The following is a 14,420-nucleotide window of genomic DNA, read 5'->3' as shown; positions in this document are numbered from 1 at the left end:
AGTCAGAAGTCCTCTAACAACTCTCAGGGATGAAAAGAAAAATCAGGCCATATTCAGCCAAAGAAGATTCAGGAGCTCACACAACAAGAGAGACCAAAGAAAGAATAAAAAACTCAAAAGAGGAAGAAAAAGGAGAATATGCAGATACTAGAGGAATTCCTTCACTTGATTTCTTGAGGAGAAAAGCTTATCATTGGCAGGAAGAAGTTAAAAAGTGAAATATGCCTGTTTGTACAAGTCCACGTATTTGTAAGATGACCTCCACCAGAAGATGTCTATTTGGCAAGGAGGTCATCGTTTTGGGCTTCCCTATTGTACTCTGTTTTAAAAGGCTCAACGTTGCATTCTACGCTTGGGTTTAATATTGGACAGCTTTCTTAGGCCCACATGAGTGTGCAATAAAGCTCATATGCGTGCCACACATGTACCTGCATGGCATGAGAAGTCCTTGATCCAATCCATCCATCAGAAATGCATAGCTGTATTGGTGCTCTAGCCCAAGAATCAGGTTGATCTAATTGTCAGGTGGGCCGAAGTTTGCAAAACAAATGTAAGTTTTTGAGAACCTTTGGCTGAAATTTTGTAACTCATCCACCTGTTTCAAATATTGGGGCTGTTGTGGTTCAATTTATGATTTTTGTCACGTGATAAGTGTGGGCGGGCTAAAATTGAATGGGCGGCTCAATTCAAACCGAACAACTATGACCCCAAGCTACAAGATAAGTGGATACGTAGTATGTGACCAAGATCGAATGAAATCAGTCGCCTATCAAGCCATTCGCACATTATGTTAAAATGATCAGGCGATAGTCAGAGGGTAGGGTTCGGCCTCTGATAATGGGTTGCACATTTGCCTTCTGTGCGAAAGGACTTTTCGATATAAATAAAAGAGAAACAAGGAAAGGTTTCTTATAGTTGATCGCAAAGAACACCTTTTTGGATGGAAAACTCTAATTGGTGCTCGAACTGAATCTAACATATGAGCGTAAATCCAAACTACAGCTAACGAAACAGCTATTTAACGTTATGGATTACACTAAGGAATGTAAATAGCGAAAAAAGTAAAGGATAACACTATAAAATGTAAATGACTAGCAAAAAGTAAAAGAGTTACACTAAGGAATCTAAATTATAAATAATTGAAAGATAGATTTGGTTTGATTGGGTTGGTAAGAGATAATTTACTTTGTTGAATTCCTTTGCTATTTATAGCATTAACACAACCATTTGGATGCCTCTCACGATTGTTATAACCATTCAACATTAAATCCTATGTGCTTTTAAACTTGTCATCTGTCCTGTAACCGCCTTAGCACAATCACTTTTCACTCGACCACTTAGTGAATGACGTGGTGTTACTAATGCGCTCCAGCTGTATTACCATAGAATACTCTTCGTATATCCACAAAAATCTCCAAATACACCACGCAAATCCATCGAGATCACACGCAACTCATTCCGATTGGCTCTCACAGGAATTGGCGACAATAGAGATGAACATTGCCCCCCCACGTCACTTCGCTTTTGGGAAAAACGTGAAAGCGACATGTGACTCCCATAAATGTAGCCATCCTTCAATACACATGGCAACACCATAGCAATCATCTCCAACCGATGTAATAGCTCCATTACCCTTTTTTGAAATAACAGCTAACCTCATTACGATGCATGTCCCCATATCGTACAAAATGAAAATTTAATGATGGCCTAATAAATGTTCTATATCCTTGGCCAATATAAGCGTCATTTCAAACATTTCTCATACCACACTTCATTAATTAGAGGTCTCAATTAACGAGCATAGTAGATTTTATATAGCCATATGGGTTTTTAATCTAGTCTATCTTTTATATGTATGCCTCAAATAGAGGTCTCAATAATGAACATAGCAGAATATATATATATATATATATATATATATATAATTAGTTGAACCCATGACATGCTAACCCATATTTGTTACATGTGTAACCATTAGGGCTGTCAACTAGCTCGACCATAGGTTGTCTGAAGCCTGATTTTGATCTTTTACTAGGACCCAACCATTTTGATGTATAACTCTCTTTTGACACCCTTACAACCATTCTTACCATCCAAATTGTGTGTCCGATTTTAGATGGAGTGTATCTCCAAAATCACTCTTTCAACATCAGGTTAACACATCAGGGAAAGACATTTCCGGCATTAATTGCTCTATCTTGAAAATTTTCATCATTTTAAATAAAGATGCAGATATGAAATTTAATATATTAGTTGCAACAATCACAGTTAGTACCATGCATGATAGAAGTTTGGTATAAGGAAAACTATATAGTAAAAGATGCACAAAACACCAACAAGGTTGGACAGGCACTCGGTCCGTAAATGTAATTAGTAATAGTTTGGATCCACATGTTATAATTATATTTGTATGCATAAAGAGACTTGCTTTCACCTTTAGACATCATGAAAGATAAGTGTAACTTGCATAGTATATTTGAAATATCTTTGAAAGAGGAATTAGTGATGATTCTACATACACTAGTCATCACATCAAGAATCATATAAGAGAGTACCATTTTAATCATTTGGATGAAACAATTCGCTGCCACTTCAGCATGGCACTTGAGGGAATCATCAAATTGCACCCTAACTTTTTAAAACCATCCGAGAATGAAGTGCCTCTCAAAATAATTAATGTCTTTTTTCCATATTTTCAAGTAATTATATAGATCTTTTTCATTTCATAATTGTTTTCTTTTAAAAACAAAGTAATAAAACAACTTACAAGATTTAATATATTTTAGGGCTTTATTAGAGTCATAGATGGCACACATCTAGCAATTGTCCTCTTACCAAGCCAAGTGATATAATCAAAAGGGATTCGTTTTCCAAAACTATCTCATTTAATTTAAAATTTTCATACTTTCTTGTAGGTGGGAAGGATCAACAGTAGATTAATATGTACTAGCAAATACACTTATATTTAGAGATAAGATCGTGGTTCCAAAATAAATTAACTTACCCACACCAATAAATAATAATAAATAAATACTTAATATTTAGTGGTGCGTACTCTATGCTCCTTATATAATTAGTTGATACGAGTCTTTTCAAACATGCACGTTTTCCTAATACCCTTTCGTGAATTCCAGTATCATTTTTAAGAATTCAAGCAAGGTAATCAGCCTAGGAATATTCAGAAGCTGTTTAATCATCGCATTCGCCATTACAGAATGCCATAAATGTGCTTTTATAGTATTAAAGGCATGATTTCCAATATTAAATACAAAATTTTCTATATTAAATATAAGATTTCCTATATTAAATGCAACTCCAACTTATCTATTACATATACAAGTGAAGATAGTATTTACATTTTGTATCTTAAGTATTCATATTATTAATAAAAATTGAAGTATTGAACTTGATTTAGAAATAATGAATAAAGACAACCGTTGATGCATAAATCTGGTTAGCTTTCTCTTGACCTTCGAATACTTGCACAAGGGACGGATAAAGGAGACCCTGGCTAGTACAGGGTACCCTCCGATGCCTAAGTCAGGTAGGGAATTCAGGTCTAGTCGAGTGAAGGGTTTTAGGCTAGAGATTGTGTGTACCTTTCACCATTACAAGTACCTCTATTTATAGTTTAGGAGAGGTGATGGTTTAGAGGCGATCGACCTTTTTAGTAGGTGCATATTGTAGAGGGATTCAGATCTCGAACTAGTAGGAGGATGTCCTGAGATCATGGGCAAGAATCTAGGGATTCCGAGCGTGTCGCAAATATCCCCCGAGATCTTTGGAGAAGACCTCGGGCGAATCTCTCTTGAATGAGGCTTGATTCCCTGGAATTATCAGAGACATGTAGTGGGAGGCCGAGGCGGTCTTGGCCGACCTAGGCATGGCGATATGGGCACGTCGACGTGAGCATGTGATCCGGGCGTGCCAACCTAGATAACGCCGACCTAGGTCATGCCGACCTGGCTTACTGGTCAAGTAGGATGACAAGGGGTACTAACAAACTCTGGAGATCTTCAAATCGACGGAGGTGGCGCTCTTACAGGCATGTTATTCTGTCACGGACTGAGGGTAGGAAGTCGGCCCTTATGGAATCCAAGTTTCATGTTGGTTTTTCGCGAGATCGAGCTCACAAGGTTCCGACTTGACCTTTCATTATAGGTCTGTCCATTTTTCCCCATAACAATAAGCCTTTCTACATCCAAGTCAGTACAACAGGCTTGAGAACTAGGTCAGACCCGGTCAGGTCGGATTATTATAGCTCAGGATGTTGGGTCATCTCGCCATTAATGCTGAATTAAGCGACGGGTGCAGGTATCGAGGCATTCCATTGATCATAGTGCGGCACCCTTGAGGTGGCGTTCCATGTCTCGAGGTCACGTGTGCTGTCAGGGTGCCTTTTTTGCGCTAGGCAAATGAGGCAATGACGCATGGCCTGACCTCGGTCATGGAGTTGTGCAGCGCGTGGGAGCGCGCTGCGTGTCAAAACAGGAGAGCCGAGGAGCCGCTTTTCGGTCGTGCATTGATTAGGAGCAATAAATGCTCATACACATGTTTCCCCTATAAAAGGGGACGCCCTAATCGTCAGGCAGGGTCATTTGCCTCTCCCTGCTATCGCGCACTTCCTTCTTCCTTAGCGTCAGACGATTTTCGGTGACTCCATTTCTGGGGGCTATCTCGGACGGTGCTGCCCTTCGGTGAGCTCCATACCAACCTTCCCCTCCTTTTCCCTTTATTTTCTTTTCATCTCCTTGTTTCCGGCATTCTTGGGCCCACGGCCATGCCGGAAACCTCGGCTTATGGGAGGGGACCCCAGGCAATGATGGCGGGGTAGAGAATTTGCATCCCATGTCTAACCTACCATCACCCTTATGATGATGAGCGACGTCAATTTTTGGATGTCTCAGGCTTCGTGGGTGGTTGAACGGTCCCCGACGTAGCTGCCCGCTGAGGTGGAAGAGGACTTCTCGGCGGTGGAGGAAGATTGGGAATCCCAGTCAGAGTTGGAGGAGAAGAGGCCTTTATAGTCTGTCTTGAGGAAGGCCGACTTGGTGAGGATCAAGTCGGGGTAACATATCCCAGAGTCCGTGGTACTCCGAGCTCCCTCATCGGGTGAGCTTCCCAACGAGCCCCGTGAAGGAGAGGTAGCCATTTTCCAGGTCACCCTCCAATGCAGCCTCAGGTTTCCTTTCCAGAGGATAGTGAGGCGAATACTTGCACATCTGGGGTTAGCTCCAGGACAACTAATCCCCAACGCTTGGAGAGCGTTAGTGGGGTCATTCGTCCTCTGGTCCGAGCTAACCGTGGACAAGTTTCTCTATCTATACCAAGTGAAATCTAGCCCTCTGCATGAGAGTTGGTATTACTTCTCCACTTAGCGGGGGACTGGCAAGGCCTTGATCACGGACGTCTCGACCTCTAACAAGAATTGGAAGAACAAATGGTTCTGGGTGTCAAGAGATTGGGAGGTGCCAGGACTTTTCGGGCTTTGCTCTTGGGTCTCGACTTCCTTCTCTGCGCTAGGTCGGTATTGTCAAGACTTAGCTTTCTTTTTCCTTTTTACCTGGTCGTTTTCTTTATCTTGACTTAATATATCTTCTCTGTAATTTTTTCCAAGTACCCTAATGTGTTAAGTCCGGAAGCGCTTCCTTGAGTCGTCGAAGCGGGGTTGGTGGAGGCTGATCTGAGATCTTGGAGGGAGTTTCTCGCACCCGAGCTCCTACTTAAATTAGGTCTTGATTCCATCTTTATAAGTATAGTTTTTGCCTGTTTTAGAACTTAACATATTTCGTAAATTTACTGATGACCCTTATAGTTGTGCAAATATGCCGAAGGGGAGGCCCGGGAAGCGCAAGGCACCCATCCTAACCAAGCTGGCCCAGAAAAAGAAGAAGAAGACGACCTCTAAAAGCAAGGGGAAGGTCGGACCTTCGTCCCCTGTGATCCAAGAGGTCGTGGTCAATGAGCCGACCTTGATTCCTTCGGCTATCATTCTCGAGGTGGCTGAGAAGGTCGTTGGGACTACTTCGGTTGCTGAAACCCCTTTTGCTGGGGGCCCGGGTGTCGTGGGGACGTCTGCCGAGCTTCCTATGCCCCAAGCGAGGGGCTCGTTCGGTGAAGGGGATCAGAGGTCTCCCAAGTCGGCTCGAGCCTCTCTAGAGAGTCTCCTGCCCTGGGTAGATCGGCATATCCCCGATGCCGAATTCACCTGTATAATGGATACGTCGCCGGATGGAATCATCAATCAGATGGTGAAATTTTTCTTTAAGGTGGGTTTTCCTTCCTTGGGATGACTCGTCAATTTTGTCTTATTTCAATCCTATCATTACTTCTCCTACTTTGCAGTACGCTCCTTCCTTGCTTCATGTGCATCATGAGATAATGCGCCTTCAAATGGAAGTCAAGGAGGCGAAAGCGGTGTTGCTGAGGAAGGGCGTCGAAGCCGAGTAACTCCATGTCGAGGCTATTCAGTCCAACGCTGAAGCCGAGCAGCTTCGATCTAACCTGAAGGCTCAATCGGAGAGCTCGACGGTTAAGTTGGGGGCCTCTAAGAAGCTACTCAACAAGGCCTTAGAGAGGGGGCCCCGGTGGAAGTCCGACCTGACTGTCTTGACACGTTATTTCGACCTAAAGATAAAGGAAGCCCAGGCGGCTGTTGCTGAAGCTCAAGTAGCCGATGTGGAGGAGTTTAAGTCTTCTAAGGAGTACACGGACGATCGGGACCTCCTGTACGGCGCCGAGTATGAGAATGCCTCGTGGATATAAAGGGGTACCATCTTGAGCTCAACCTCTTGGCTTACGAGGAAGCTGACTTAGATCTCAAGGTGCCTCCAAAGAAATTACTTTCCGAGCAGCCCCCTGCAGCCTAGTGGCCTTTTCTTCCCTCCTTGTAAAAGTTTTTTTTTTTTTTATCTTCGATGTAATATGCTCCTCGGAGCTTTGTTAATACAATGAGTTTTTGCCGTATTGTTCGTTTGTGCAAATTTTCTAAGTAGAAAGGTCGGCTTAACCTTTTTAGGTCGTGATGTCCAAGTAGTTTTCCGTAGGTCGGATACGCGAATTGCGTAGCTTAAGTAACGATGGTAATATATGGTGCGACCTCTTCTTGAAGGGTCGGCCCATTAATAAGGGCTATTCTTCCCATGTATTATGGAACCCTTAGTAGATTTTTAATAGATGGTCCATTTGTAGACATCGAAGTAGAAAGCGAAGTTGTCCCGACCTAGGGATTTTATTTATATCGAAGTAGAAAGAAAAGTTTTCAAAACATAGTAGGTAAGTAGATCTCGTGCTCGGGGTAGGTCCGCCCCTATGCGTAGTAGATTTTGAGATGTTCGGCGTTCCACGGATGCGACAGGAGTCGACCTTTCAGGTCCTCGAGTCGATACAATCCTGGTCGGCTCATGCTTATCACCACATAGGGTCCTTCGCAATTCGGTCACAAGGTTCCCGATCCAAGTTCCTTGGTATTATGGAAGGTTCTCCGGAGGACCAAGTCCCCAGCTCAGAACCTTCTTGTTTTTACCCTGGAATTGTAGAAACATGCGACCTTAATCTGTGCTTACTCCCTTCTTTCCTCAATGAGGTCGAGATCTAGTGTCATCAGTTCGGCGTTCTGCTTTTCATTGTAAGAGCGGGTCCGAGCAGTCGAGAGTCCGATCTCAACTGAGATAACGGCCTCAGCGCCGAAGACCAAGGAAAAAGAGTTTCTCCTATGGTCGTCCAGGCAATAGTTCGGTACGCCCAAAGGACGTGAGGGAGCTCTTCGGCCCATGACCCTTTGGCTTTTTCAAGCTTTGCCAAGAGGTAGTTTTTTATAATCTTGTTGACTGCTTCGACACATCCGTTGGCTTATAGGTGACGAGGTGACGAGTAAACATTTTGGATTTCGAGGTTCTTAGACATACTTTGGAACTGATTATTGTCGAATTGTTTCTCGTTGTTCGAAATGATCATGTGGGGATCCTATACCTGTATATGATGTTTTTCTAGACGAAATCTGTAATCTTCTACTCATTAATCTTAGCCAAGGGCTTGGCCTTGGCCCATTTAGTAAAATAGTCGACCACGACAACCGCGAACTTAGACTGTCCTTTGCTGGTTAGTGGGGGGCCAATGATGTCGATCCCCATTGGGCAAATGGCCATGGTCCGGTCATAGGAGTCAGTTGTTCGGGCGTCTGTCGGAGTATTGCTGCAAACCGTTGGCATTTGTCGCATTTTCGAACATGCTGTCGGGCGTCCTCTTGAATGGTCAGCTAAAAGTACCCTTGTCGAATAACCTTCTGGGTGAGGGCTCGAGCACCAGAGTGATTTTTGCAAATGCCTTCGTGGATCTCTTTCAAAATGTACTCAGCTTCTTTTGATCAGAGGCACCTGAGATAAAGGAGGAAGAATCCCTTTTTATACAAGATGTCCTTGACCATGGTGTAACGAGCGGCTCTGGCCTGGAGCCTGCGCACCTCTGGACGGTTATCGGGTAACTTTCCCTCCTTGAGGTAATCGGTTATTGGATCCATTCAGGTCAGCTCTGAGTTTATCGAGAAAACTGTGGCCAAATCAGACTCGTTGACGCTCAGTTTGGTAGAGAACTTGATCAGGATAGATCTTGGGATATCGTCCTCATTGCGGTGGCCAATTTTTCCAACATGTTTGCTTAGAATTTTCTGCTCTGGGGATCAGGCTGATGCTGTACATCAGAAACTTGCCAATCAACTCCCAGGATTTTTGTAGGTAGGCCTTCATCCGTTCCTTTTTTTTTTGCCTAATACTCGTTTGCTATTTAGTTGATGACGAGTTGTGAGTCGCTGTGAACTTTCAGACGTAGGGTTCCCATGGTGGCTGCCAACCTGAGCCCGGCTAATAATGCTTCGTATTCTGTTGTGTTGTTTGATGCTTGAAATTCAAATCTTAAGGCATATTGTACACATGTTTAGTCAGGAGCTTCCAGAACTATACCGGCCACACTGCCTTTAGAATTGGATGAGTCATCAATGTAAAGCCTCCGCTTTGGTTGATCTGGGACAACCACCTGGTGCTTGGTCCAGGTGGGCCGACTCTGGGGACTGGACTCCAGCTGAGAGGAGCCAACTCGGCAATGAACTCAGCCACCACTTGGCCTTTGATTGTTGTTTGGGACTGATATTTAATGTTGAACTTGCTAAGTTCGATCACCCATTTCGTTAGTCTCCCTAACACTTCAGGCTTCCGTAGCACTTGGCGGAGAGGTTGATTGGTTGGAACAATGATGATATGGGCTTGGAAGTACGGCCATAAGCGCTGGAATGAAATGACAAGGGCCAGCACCAACTTTTCTATGTCTGGGTACCTACTTTCAGCAAGGACCAGGGCCTTGCTGACGTATTACACTAGGAGTTGTTTCCCTTCCTGTTCCCTGATCAAGGTCGAGCTAACTGCTGCTGTCGAAATTGTCAAGTATAGCAGTAATGGTTCTCCTTGTTCTGGCTTCAAGAGCAATGGCGATGACCCCAGGTATTGCTTGAATTGCTGAAAGGCGAGCCCACACTCCTCCGTCTATTCTGTCTTTTACATCCTTTTCAATTGCTTGAAGAAGGGAATGCATTTGTTTGTAGCTTGAGATATGAAGCGGTTCAATGCGGCTACTCTTCCTGTAAGGCATTGGACTTCTTTCATCGTCCTAGGTGAGCTCATGTCGAGCAAGGCTTGGATTTTATCAAGGTTCGCCTTAATTCCTCTCTGGCTGACCAAGAATCTGAGGAACTTACTAGAGATAACACCCTGATCCATAGCTCAAGTGGTACACTAAGTGAAAGATACCTCGTTTCAACACTGAGGTCTTGGTATCGATCCCTAGTGGGGGTGGCTAACAATGAAGTGTGAATTGACAGTGGGTGTACTAACAAGCTAACAAAAAAAATCATTTTGTACTCCCGAAGGATCTTTAACATCTCTTCGAGGTCAGAGATATTATCTGCAGCTTTAATGCTCTTGATGAGCATGTCGTCAATGTAAACTTTCATAGAGCGCCCGATCTGGCGAGTAAATATTTTGTTGACAAGCCTTTGGTATGTGGCTCTAGCGTTCTTCAATCCGAAAGGCAAACAGTTCATGCCCAGTCGTGCTATCGACAAGCTGGTTGATCCTGAGTAAAGGGAAGCAATATTTAGGGCATGCTTTGTTCAGGTCTGTATAATCAACACAGACCTACCACTTTCCAGCGGACTTTTTAACCAAAATTATGTTGGCTATCCAGTCTAAATAGTAGATCTCTTCAATGAAGACGGCTTTAAGAAGTTTCTTGACTTCTTCTCCGATTATGGCGTACCATTCGGGTTCGAATGCCCTTCACTTTTGTCGTATTGGTCGATGGTCAGGGTCGACATTTAACCTGTGGACCAAGACTTTTGGACTGATGCCGGGCATATCCTGATGAGATCATGCAAATACATCGGCGTATCGTCAGAAGAGGTTCATGATTTCGTCTCGCAATGGTGGCATTAGGGACGACCCGATTTGCACCGTTCGGGTCGGATCCGAATCATTGAGCGGGAGGAGTACGAGGTCCTCCATAGGACATCCTCTTTCAGTTGAGTCTTCTTAGGGATCGAGGGAGGTGATCGCCATTGCATGTTGCTGGGTCCGTAATGCCATGGTATAGCACTGCTGAGCTTCCTATTGGTCTCCCCTGCCTAGTCTGACACCATGCTCAGTGGGAAACTTCATCGTAAGATGGTACATCCACACAACGGCCCACAGAGCATTGAGTGAAGGTTGTCCAAGAATGGCATAATAGACGGACGAGCAGTATACTAGTAGGAAGTCAATCATGGTCGTTATCGAGTTCTGCATCCCCAGCTGTGACTGGGAGCTAGATCGACCCTTCTGAAGTGATCTTGTTTCCCACAAACCCGAGCGGGGGAGTTTTGACAGTTCGAAGTCGAGGTTGTCCTACTCCTATCTTGTTGAATGCTTCAGCGAAGAGGATATCGGTCGAGCTTCTGGTGCCCACCAAGATCCGAAACACTTTGCTGTTAGCTATAGTCATAGTAACCACAAGTGCATCGTCATGGGGATGATGGACTCTTCGGGCGTCCTCTTCGGTGAAGGTTAGATCGCAAGATGTTACCTTTTACTCTTTCAAGGGTCTATTGGTGACAAGGATATAATGCTTTTATTTAGAATGGTTGATACTTCTAGGAGTCTCCTCTTCTAGTGGGCCCATCGAAAATGGGGTGGATTTCTCTGGTCAGTTCGTTGGTAATGGGTTGCTTATTCTTTGAATCAACTCGTTCTTTTCTTCTGTTAACATATTCTCGGATGTGCCCTTTGCGGATGAGTGTTTTGATTTCTTCCTTAAAGCTGAAACAGTCGCTAGTTGAGTGGCCATGGTCTCGGTGGAAATGGCAGTATTTTCCTTTGTCTCGCCTGTCATCATCGAACTTCATCTTGCTTGGCCACTTGAGGATCCGTTTATCTCGGACCTCCATGAGGACTTGCTTGGACGTCCTGTTGAGAGGAGTGTACGAGCTGAATCTATTGTCGGGCCACCTATTTGGGTGCTGAGTTCTTTGTGGCACGTCTTCTTTCCTCCTTTTGTTTTCGTTGGTTGAATTGGGTTCCCCCTTGGGTAATTTTTCCTTGGCCGAGCTCTCCTTGTGCCGAGCCTCTCTGCAGGCCAGCAATGTTCACAACCCCAAGTGTAGGGTCGCAATGTAGTAATAATCTCGAAAAGACTGAGGTCGAATCCACAGGGACTGATCTTATGCGTTTCTAAAATTAACTAGAAATAGAACTATAAGAAGACGTAAAACTAATTCTGAAGTGATTGAGAGAGTAATTGTGAATTAAGTAATTAAAACAAAGAATTTAAAGGTAGGAACTAGGGTGAATTCATATTTATGTTGAATTCATGTTTACTAATTTCTCCACCCTTTTGCTCCACTTCTCAAACCCTTGAAGCTGCCTAGGAACATCCTAGAGAGTCATATTTATAATTGTGGAACTCCAACTTTCGCACATAGTTGTAAAACTCTAGAAATCGCCTCAAATTTACACAGTTTGCTAAAATAAACTTCACTCTGCACAGTTTTTCAAAATAGACTTCACTCTACACAATTTCACAAAATGACCCAGAGTTTCAGAATATACTTTTTCAGAACGATTTCAATATTCCTTTTATTCACTTCAAATCTTTGATTCTCATAATTCCTCACTTGGTTTTCTTGAATCTTTGGCATGTGAATTCTTCAATCTTGGTCTCCTAAGATCCATCTCTTACCTTGGTGATTCTTGAGTATCAAATCCATGCTTTTAACACCCTTTTCAATCGAAGCTCTAAATTTACCTTCAACGCAAACATGAGTAAAATAGAACATTAATTATTATCATGTTCATAAAACCAAGATATAAATGTGAGATAATATGCAATATTTGACCCTCAACAAGCAACTTCCTCTGCGTTAGAGTATTTTTGGGCTCTGTTGAGGAGGTTGGCCATCATCGTGGGAGAGCTCTTGTCAAGCGAAAAGAGAAATCTCCATTTTCTCAGTCCTCACATCATTGTGGTCAATGCAATATCCTTTGAATGCGCTTGCACTTGCATTGTTTCCAGGTTGAATCACTTGATGCAGTCCTTGAGCAGATCGCCTTATTTCTAGAAGATGTTGAGGATATAAGAAGCTGGTTTGAGGTTTTCTTTCCCACCGATGAAGTTGGTGATGAAGGCTTTGCTGAGCTACGTGAAAGAACTAATCGATTGCGGCTTTAGTTATTGAAACCACTTCCGAGCTGCTCCTGTCATGGTTAGTGAAAATGCGTGGCACATGACTGCGGTCGATGCACCGTGTAATTCCACCCAAACTCTGAAGGATTCCAAATGCTTGGCTGGGTCGGTGGTACCAGAATATTGGGCGATCTGCAGCATACGGAATCTTGATGGCAACTGCACATGCATAATGTCGGTGGTAAATAAAGGCTCGGTCTCTTCTAGTATTACCTCTACTGAGGTCAGAGCGTTTACACGATAAGCCTGCCATATGTCACCGATCTGGCCCTGCAGGTCATTCAGCTCAGCTTCCCAGGGGTCGCCGCTTTCGGCTCTAACCTCAGCGACTACCTCAGGAACTTTGTCGCGCTTCTTCTTATCCAACTCATGACAGAGGTCAGAAGCGGCCAGTGTTGCGGTGCCAAAGATGTAAGAAGGTGCCAACCTTGATGTTTCGAGTTGTTAGTTTCTATGGGAGGCAGTGGGTGTGTCAGAAGGCTCAGGGGGCTCCTGTACCATTGGTCCCATTGCGTGCTCTACCCTTTGCAAGGGTCTTGTAGTTGCTCCAACAGTTGCTTCATGGAATTCATGTTATTGTTCAGCGCTTCAACTTGTTGTTCGAGGGAGACTAGTCGTCCTCCTAGATCATGGGATCGTTGCACTGGCCCTATGAGTGCAGAATCAACTTGCAGTTGGGAAGTGGAGTCCCGGTGGCTGGCAGACTGATCTGGTGGTACAAGGTCGAGCGCAACAAAAGAGGCCTGGGCCTTCTTCTTCCCTTTCGCCATTATTGAACTTATGGTGAGATGAGAGCAGCTTTTAATGTCGATTCTTACAAATGGCGTCAAACTGTTAATGCAGAAATCTGGTTAGCCTTTCTTGGACCTTCGAATACCTGTACAAGGTGGACAAAAGAGACCCTGGCTAGTACAGGGGACCCTTCGTTGCCTAAGTTAGGTAGGAAATTCGGGTCTAGTCGAGTGAAGGGTTTTAGGCTAGAGATTGTGCGTACCTTTCACCATTAGAAGTACCTCTATTTATAGTTTAGGAGAGACGATGGTGTAGAGGCGATCTACCTTTTTAGTAGGTGTGTATTGTAGAGGGATTCAGATTCTGAACTAGTAGGAGGATGTCTCGAGATCATGGGTGAGGATCTCGGGATTCTGAGTGTGTTGAAAATATCCCCCGTGATCTTTGGAGAAGACCTCAGGCGGATCTCTTTTGGACAAGGCCTGATTCCCCGGAACTATTGGAGACATGCAGTGGGAGGCCGAGGTGGTCTTGGCGGACCTGGACACGCCGACGCGGGCATGTCGATCCGGGGATGCCAACCCGAATAACGCTAACCTGGGTCATGCCGACGTGCCTTCCTGGTCAAGTAGGAAGACAGGGGGTCCTGACAAACTTTGGAGATCTTTGAATCGACGGAGGTGGTGTTCTTATAGGCATGTTATTCTACCACGGACCGAGGATAGGAAGCTGGCCCTTGTGGAATCTAAGCTTCACGTTGGGCTTTCGCGAGACCAAGCTCACAAGGTTCCGACTTGACCTTTCATTATAGGTCAGTTCATTTTTCCCCATAACAACAACAAAGAAGAAAACGAAGATGGCTAGAAGGAAATCTAGGATGAAGATATCCATAGCAATGATGTAAAGTACGATAGTTATGTCAACTT

Source organism: Magnolia sinica, chromosome 16 (genome assembly GCF_029962835.1).
Source record: "Magnolia sinica isolate HGM2019 chromosome 16, MsV1, whole genome shotgun sequence".
In the NCBI taxonomy this organism is placed as follows: domain Eukaryota; kingdom Viridiplantae; phylum Streptophyta; class Magnoliopsida; order Magnoliales; family Magnoliaceae; genus Magnolia; species Magnolia sinica.
Note: the sequence above shows the minus strand (reverse complement) of the source record.